This window comes from Aptenodytes forsteri, unplaced genomic scaffold, assembly GCF_000699145.1.
Source record: "Aptenodytes forsteri isolate BGI_AS27 unplaced genomic scaffold, ASM69914v1 Scaffold151, whole genome shotgun sequence".
Taxonomy (NCBI): domain Eukaryota; kingdom Metazoa; phylum Chordata; class Aves; order Sphenisciformes; family Spheniscidae; genus Aptenodytes; species Aptenodytes forsteri.
The window spans coordinates 1,421,740-1,430,980 of NW_008795939.1; positions in this window are offsets into that span (position 1 = coordinate 1,421,740).

Here is a 9,241-nt window from a genome sequence, read left to right on the forward strand (position 1 = left end):
AAATTTGACAGTTATAATTCTACAATGGTCTGTGAAATACTCTTTGAGTAGCAATTACATCAGAGATAATGATAATACATTATTTTAAATGTCTATCATCATTATTATTAATTTTGTATCTATTGTCAAGGCACTAATGATAATGAGCTCTTTGGAGATTTAGGTGGATATTACATTATTTCCCTAGGTGTTCCCAGTGTAATGCAGACTACAGTAACCATTAGTAATAGGCCCTTGAAGGAATATAAACATGGGATGATTTTTTTGTTTGTTTGTTTTCTATGAATGAACTACAAATAAAAAGTATTCAGTGGTTTTTATTTTACATGAATAAAACAATAGAGGGCAACCAGCAAGATTCCACGAGGCTGCTTTCTGAAAGAGATGGTGTCTGCTCTGAGATCCAAATGTCTGATGCCTCTGCTTACATAGATCTTAGAATCGTATCCTGAAAACAAAGATAAGGAAATTTTACATCAATGTTCTTTTATTAATGTGTAATATTTTACACATAAGGGGAGAGTTTGTGACATTCGTGTGGACATCCACAACTAAATTCACTATGACTACTACAGCTAAAGAGATGCAAGGAAATAAAAATAATAGGCTGCTTCATTTTTTTTCCCCAAGAAAAAGGCATCTGTAAAGAAAAAACTTCTGATGGCTTGAATTCTGTAGTTTTTCCCACATTAACATTTGATTTTTGTTTTGCCTTGTTTATAAGAACAGTTATGGAATATTTAAGCATGGGAGACACTTGATTCCTTCTTTTTATTGTGCTTACATGTTTCCCAAGTGGAAACACTATTTTCATCTCTTCCTATTTGGTTAGCTCTCCAATGTTGCTTTGATTGCTTTCCCTGTGTTGTTGATGCTGTTTTTATTTTTTTTAATTATAACGAATCCAGGTAAGAGCCAATGCATACAGGCTGGGAAGTTCAGCCTTAAACTGCTGCTTACAAATATGTGAGGTTTTATCCCAGGCAGCTGTGATTATTTAAAAAAGTTTGGAGTTTGGCTGGGTATTCTTGGTGTGAGGATGTAGCCATAAGTATCTCATGAAAGTCTGAGGCGTCTAAATCAGTTGTACCAAATAAAATAGAGCCTATACTGATTCTGGATGTGTCCTTGTAATCACTCCTGGAATGCCAGTAGTGAAATATGGTGTCCATTGAAAGTATCTACATTTGGAGGAAGATGCTGAACAATTGGAGAAGTTCCAGAGACAAATAATTAGAACTGTAAGATGCTCCTTATGGTACAAGACAGAAGTTCAATCTATTTAGCTTAACAAATAGAAGTTTAAGGAATGATTTTTTCTTTGTGTCTGAGTACATAAGAGCTGACAGTTTCAGTGTTGTAAAGAATGATAATTTACAGCTTAGGACGTAGGGCCTGGGCTCAGTAGAGCTGAATTTTAGTTTTGCCATGAACTTCTTCTCAGGCCTCAGGCAAATTAGTTAAGCTGTGCATAACCCATTTTTTGCATCGCTTATGTGAAGTTCAGTGCGCTAAAGAGTAATACTGGTCTCAAGGAAAGAAACTTCAAATGTTCTCTTGACTGTCTTAGTCTCTCTAGCGAATCCTGGAAATCAAGTTATTCGATGATTTCAGTGCTTAAGTCTCCCTCAGTCCTGGTATTCCTGTGGAAATAATGAAGGGCCTGCTTACACTCATGTGCGACACTTTCTCTCTCTTCTACTGAGCACTTACGAAGCACTGGGTAACAGTGTTCTCTGTAACACTTGGCCATTTATGAAGTAATTGCAATGTGGAGGAGCTTAATGCGTCATATGGAGATTACATAGGGTCTGCAGGGATCCCGTCATATGTATGTTCTAAATTATATTTATTTTTTTAACTCACATAAAAGTCTTTGAATAAAATATTATTCCTGTGATTGTATACATTGTTGGAATTAAAACAGGAAATCCAGAATGATTCTTAATAATTTCTCTGTATTCAATGCTTTCCAATTCTAATTTTTCAAAGTTTAAGAAAGAGGATAACATTTTTCTGCAACTAACAAAACTGAAATAACTGATCCTCTTACTGTCTTCTTCATATCCCAACTTTGTATTTTTCATCCTTTAAATGAATGGTGTTTTGGAAAGATTAATCTTTCCACTGCTTTCTTTTTTTGTCCAGCACAATGGGATGTGACTGTGACAACACCAAATTAGAGACTTGTGTTTTGCCAAAATTAAAAATAACTGTGATTGCTATTGCTTAGTGCATCAGATTAATTGATTATAGTGCCACGTGCTTATTTTTAACAAGTACTCACCTTCACAAGTGTCCCATTTTTAGTCTGTAAAATATCAGAGCTTTGTTTATTGGGCTAGACTTCTCATCCAACTCTTCTTTGTATGTTTAATTACATGCATTTAAAATGCCAAAACTGTCAGAAGTAATAAGTCTGGAATCATGTTACCTTATGCCTTTTGCAGAGCTGTGTGGAAAAGTGGATTTCTTCCTCCAAGAAGACCACACATGCATCTTTCCTGTGTCAGCTCATTGATGCAAACAGACTGTGACAAATCAACTTCCCCTGTAATCACAGAAACTGGATGTGCAAATATTTTTTCTGTGTGTGTTTTGTTTCCTTGTTGTTCTTCCTTCGTCCCCAGCTATGAAAAAAAGCAGGAACTCTTTACTTATGTATTCTGTTCAGTTCTTGGGCTGCCCTGAACTGCATATGGATCTGGAACTGGGCTGCAGTTCTGGTCTTAATAACAAGGATTTTGCCTTCAAAAGAGAGTCAAACAAAGCAGAAAAACCATGTGAAAGTAGAACTGCTTACCTGTTTGGATAAGACAGTTCAGCTCTGTATGAGAAACCAGGAATAACATTTGGGAAGAAACTGCTGAATGGTGCAGAGGAAGGACTGTACTAATGGCCTGCAGGATGTATACTAGAATGGCAGCGCCTACCTTTTATCATCCCGTTCTTTGACCTTCCTCCTCTCCGATACTATGAGTAGAAAACAAATGCCCTAATGTGGGAATAAACAAGGGTTGTTTGGCTAATGTTCAGCAATCTAGTTAACAGCTAGGGCAGTGAGTTGGCTCCTACCTTAAATTATGTTCCTTATGGGTTGCTATCTTGGAGTTATGGATCTGTGATAAAGTTTCACATTTTTCTAAGTGCTTTTGGCCTCATCCCCAGTCTAGTAAGCCCCCTGACATTTCATCTGTGATTCATTCTCACATGAAATGTTGTTTTGTTTGGTGTTGCTAGTGACAGATGAAAGTGGCATGAAAAAAAAAAAAAAACAACAACCCAAAGACCTAAAAATCATTCAAATAGACTGAACAAGAGAGGATTAGAAGTGACCAGCTGGCTGAAATTTAATTGGCAGGGTTTGGTCAATGTAAGTAAACTTGCCAAGATTTAGTCTTCTTTAGGTCATCTGTTTCATCCTAACTAAACATATCTTGGATATTTATAGATATAAATGAATTATTATTCCTTACCATCCCCAAAACATGTCATTTCTGGCATTTAAATGTCAGTCATGAGTGAAAATAAGGAAAACTCTAATGTAATCTCCTGACATCAGATGGAAAAATGTGAAGGGAAAACATTTTCTGTTTTGCTTTTCCAGAGGAAAATAAAGTTTAACAACCTTCCTTCCCATTTTACATTTAAAAAAAAACCCCAAAACCAAAACCCAAAAACCAAAAAACCTTCACAGAGACATATTTCACACTGTTAAATGTTAATGAGGTATTATGCATTGCTAAACTCAACTGTACAAAAATATGTTGTGTCAGTACAGAAAAATCTGTAGTGGGGGAAGTTGCTTGTTTTACTTGGGCTGAAAGAAAATGTACATAAGCACTACTTACTTACAGAAGAAAGCTTGTAGCCTTGTTCTGTTTCCAGTCTGCAGGTTAAACAAGCTATGCAAACAATTATTTTTACTGCATTCATTCTTGTGGAACATTTGGACCATTTGTATCATTTGCTTTTTTGTCCAGATCCAGCTTCTAGTCTTTTATGAGCAGAGGCCCAATAAAGCAAAGAAGAATTTTGCCAATGAATTTAATAGTTGCCAAATTAATTTCATATACTGAATCATACTGGTTATGCTGTATTAAATTATACTGGTTATTCTTTACATTGGCTATATTGAAGACTATTAGAAATTACTAGTCAATTCATTGAGAGTTTGGTCATCCTTACTGTTTTAAATAAAGATATAATTGGTTACAGTTGATTGGTTACAATTAAATTACGGGCAGGATGTTTCTTCTGTTGTAATGTTCATTAGAATAAGTAACTACAGTAAATATGCCAACCCACAAATCTTTGGTAAGAATTACTCATGTTTTTCTTTATCATTTTTCCCTATGCACTCCAAAGTGTACTGATTTCTTTCTTTGGAGGACCCACATGAGAGTTGTAGGAGTATTCCCTGATATCTTAATGCATTTTGCTTTCTTACTGTGGTGCTGATTTTAAAGTTGCACTCCATTTCTGTACAGGAGACAAACAGGCACACTACTGAAAAACTTCCCTTCCTCTAGTACTTTATATTGCCTAGAATCAGAACCTCATCTACCAATGAAATATATATTATGAAATACAAAGCTTTAATATGTGAAGGTATTTAAACAATAGTGCAGCTTTCTGTCTTAGATGCTTTAGGGCCCTGCATATAAGTTAAGGGTATATTAGCCTCAGTTAAAGGACAGTTTCAGGGTACTTAAAGACTTCTCAGAGAAATGATCCTGGCCAATAATCCTCAAAAATACTGAAATTGCGACCTGAACATGGAGTTGCGTCTGAGACTTTCTTCTGGGTGCTGGTCATTTGTAACATATGTTTAATGGGTTTTACAAAATATGTAAAAGGTTACACTGACCTTTGCAAGCGGGAGGGACAGATGAAAGTAGAATATTAGGCCAAATATTTATCCTGCTAGTGTTGCTACGTCTTCCTTTTATAATGAACTGAACTTGCTTAAGTTTAGGATAGCGAATGACCATACAAACCAACAGAGATCAAATGGAAAAAAACCTGAATCAGATAATCTAGTCAATAAGGTATTGCCTGTAAGGTATTCCTTTACCTATCTTGGAGCACCTTCTCTTTCTTCTCTTGATTTATTCTCAGCATTATATCTGTGCACAATGTTTCTGCATCAACAGACAGAACAGTGGCCCAGACTGCACCTCTATTGATTACTGTCCTCCTAGCCTCAGGAGAACCACTTGTCACCTTGTACAGACTATGATGTTTACTGCTGCAGAGGAAAAAAATCTTAGCTGTTGCAAAACAGTTTCCATTGATTTAAGGCTATAGCATTCTAGCAGCTCGCTGTTAAATGAACTGTGGGGCTTTTCCCTTTGAAATTTCACGATGTGCTCCTGAATTATTGGTATACAGTACAGACCCCTTCTCTTAACCATTTCCCACTTTGCTGGCTTTGCTAGTGACATTATCAGAGAAGAAGACTTGTCATACTGCTGGAACAGCACTGACATTTCTGCCCAATGAAGGTTATGGTCCTTCTTTAAATGGATAGAGTTTCAGATGCTGTCAGCAGAAGAGGTGGTGTTTGCTTGTTTGTACAAGTGCCATTAAGTCTACCACCCTTGAGTCCTACTGTTCTCTACAAAGACTGAAATTTAAAAGGAGGCAAGAAGTAACAATTCCCCCCACCCCAAAAACTCACCAACAAAATATATACACTCCTTCCTGCTTTAGAAGTACATTTCTGTATTGACAGACAAACAATTCTTCTCCCTCTTCGTGTGGTGTCTCTATAAAGAAACATTACATGTTTGAGTAGATAACAACTGTTAAGATACAGAAAATTGAAAACCTGGACTGAAATAGAAATACAGACACAGGGGAATTATCAAAAAGAAACATTACATGTTTGAGTAGATAACAAGAGGTACTGTTAAGATACAGAAAATTGAAAACCTGGACTGAAATAAAATTACAGACACAGGGGAATTAGTAATAGCTTCTCCATGTTTTAGTAGAATACTTCCTTTTTATTCACCCAGCAAACAATATTCACAAACAACAGCGAAGAACAAAAGCTGTGATTTATATATATGGACAGGTAGACATGCACCCCTGACCTCCTGCTGCCTTCCTCGCCCTCAGCACCAGAAGCAATTTATGGAGACCAGTCTAAATAAACATTAAAGAGTCAAGGCCACAAACTGACAGCAAGGAAAATCAATGGCTCCAGAAACCAGCTAGTAGGATCAATAAAAGAGATTAGGCATCACAAGCTAGTGTGGGGCACTTACAGGTAAATGTGGCTTACACTTCATCTGACAGGGCTCTCTCAGCATCAGGATAAAAACTGTCATAGAAACAGAAGCACACTGAGTAGCCAGTGGAAGATGCTCCTTAGCTGCAAACACTAAATGCTGACCTCTGAATAAAACAGATTTCTACTGAGGCCACAGGGAATTTCCAATTGTTTTTCCAGTCATCTCACACGCCTGTGCCTTTGCCCATAAGAATTGTTTCAGATACAGGTTTGGAGAACTCTCTGGTTTTTCTTTGTTTGTTTTGCTTTCCTGTATTGTTTTGTAAATCCCTTCTTTACAACCCCTCACTGAGTTACACCTCCCTCTGTAACTTGTGCAGTTACAGGCTACACTGGGTTAGGAAGCTTCAGCTGAAATCAGTTCAACACCTTCAGTTTCTACAGCTCTAGCTCGGGAGCCTGAAATCTCCCATAGCATGGGGCAGCTCCAGACTCAGCAGTGACATCTTTCACCTCACACCACTTTCTGTCCGAACTGTGTTGGGTGCATAGCTGGACCTAGATGAATGCACAGCCATCTTTCTCATAATCAGCCAGACCATGGATACTTCTTCACACTCTGGGGCACTGCCTTTTATCAGATCATAAATATTAATGTTTTGTTACCTGTGATCATCCAGTCACCAGCATGAATTTAAAGCTGATTGATAACAGCAGCCTGTGTTCTATTATTCTATAAAGACCTGTGACCACAACAGTATTTAATATTGTGCTTAAGGCTCCCAGCTCATGCCAGGTTTTGCCCCAGTTTCCTTTCTAGCTATTTAACAAATGGGTACACACTTTCTGTTTCTTTGGAAACCCACTGTGAAACCTGTAGTTTAGTTTTAGTAACCTTTAGGCTACCTCTGAAAGGTAGCCATGAAGAGACTGTAGAAACTGCCTTAGACCAATTTGAACATAGACTTCCACGTTAGGCTACAAAAGCTATCTACATGACTTGCTACCCTGAATAAATAGGTGGGGGAGGGGGAAGGGAGGAGACACACTTTCCAAGAAATCTTCCTTCCTTCCTTCCTTCCTTCCTTCCTTCCTTCCTTCCTTCCTTCCTTCCTTCCTTCCTTCCTTCCTTCCTTCCTTCCTTCCTTCCTTCCTTCCTTCCTTCCTTCCTTCCTTCCTTCCTTCCTTCCTTCCTTCCTTCCTTCCTTCCTTCCTTCCTTCCTTCCTTCCTTCCTTCCTTCCTTCCTTCCTTCCTTCCTTCCTTCCTTCCTTCCTTCCTTCCTTCCTTCCTTCCTTCCTTCCTTCCTTCCTTCCTTCCTTCCTTCCTTCCTTCCTTCCTTCCTTCCTTCCTTCCTTCCTTCCTTCCTTCCTTCCTTCCTTCCTTCCTTCCTTCCTTCCTTCCTTCCTTCCTTCCTTCCTTCCTTCCTTCCTTCCTTCCTTCCTTCCTTCCTTCCTTCCTTCCTTCCTTCCTTCCTTCCTTCCTTCCTTCCTTCCTTCCTTCCTTCCTTCCTTCCTTCCTTCCTTCCTTCCTTCCTTCCTTCCTTCCTTCCTTCCTTCCTTCCTTCCTTCCTTCCTTCCTTCCTTCCTTCCTTCCTTCCTTCCTTCCTTCCTTCCTTCCTTCCTTCCTTCCTTCCTTCCTTCCTTCCTAAAACTTCTAGGCTCCAAAACACCCCAGAAGCATGCATTCTAATAGAACAAAACAAGGTATTACAGGTAAAAAAAAAAGTCTTAAGCTTCATTTAGATTCAATCATGTGTCAATGTCACTCATAGGTCAACGCCTGTCAGGGACATAACAGCACTTCACAAATGAGTAGATTCTGCACTAGCTTCAGTTTAAATTTGATATAAGATAGCCTCATGTAGGCTGCATTGTAAGTGGCTTGTTGTTAAATGAGAAAGATATAGATGATGATGACAGGCGCCAAGTCAGAAAACACAGCCATTGCTCCGATACAAGTACTATGTGCAGCTTATGATAGGACCACATAAAGAATAGGAGCTCAGTAACAAGTAGGGTGCACACATCTTTGTATTATAGGGGGCCTGTATAATCTTTCCTACCTGTCACTTTTTCCAATCTGCTAGGATTGCTTGTATTTTATCTGGTTTAGTTTTCACCATCCAGCTCCCAACTTATACTATACTTCAATATACCTGACATTTGAAAGGAAATGTATGTGCATTTCTTCTGTTAAGAAGAGTGACCTGACAAACATGCCTTCACATCTTTTTAGCAGCATGTCAAAAATAAGCTCACTGAGACCACAGTGCATTCTTTCTGTCATATTAATTAAATCCCGAGTAGTCTCAATCTTCATCTTTGCCTTAGATTCCAAGGAAATAAATAACTCAGAGAAGAGAAGAGAAGAGAAGAGAAGAGAAGAGAAGAGAAGAGAAGAGAAGAGAAGAGAAGAGAAGAGAAGAGAAGAGAAGAGAAAAGACACACTTCCTTACTGATTTGGTATCTCCATCAAGGTTATGTCTGGCAGTCATAATGGACTTTTCAGTGCTAAATGCTGTACAGACCACACAAGTGCAGACCTGTATCTTTCGAGGAACTGAAATCAATACAAGTTTAGTGTCTGTCCTGGTTTCAGCTGGGATAGAGTTAATTTTCTCCCTAGTAGCTGGTACAGTGCTGTGTTTTGGATTTAGGATGAGAATAATGTTGATAACACACTGATGCTTTAGTTGTTGCTAAGCAGTGCTTACACTAGTCAAGGACTTTTCAGCTTCTCATGCCCAGCCAGAAAGAAGGTGGGAGGGGGCACAGCCAGGACAGCTGACCCAAACTGGCCAAAGGGGTATTGCATACCATATGATGTGCTCGGTATATAAACCAGGGGAAAGCTGGCTGGGGGGCCGCTGCTCGGGGATGGGATGGGCATCAGTCAGCGGATGGTGAGCAATTGCATTGTACATCACTTAGTATCATAGAATCATAGAATAATTTGGGTTGGAAGGGACCTTTAAAGGTCATCTAGTCCAACCCCCCTGC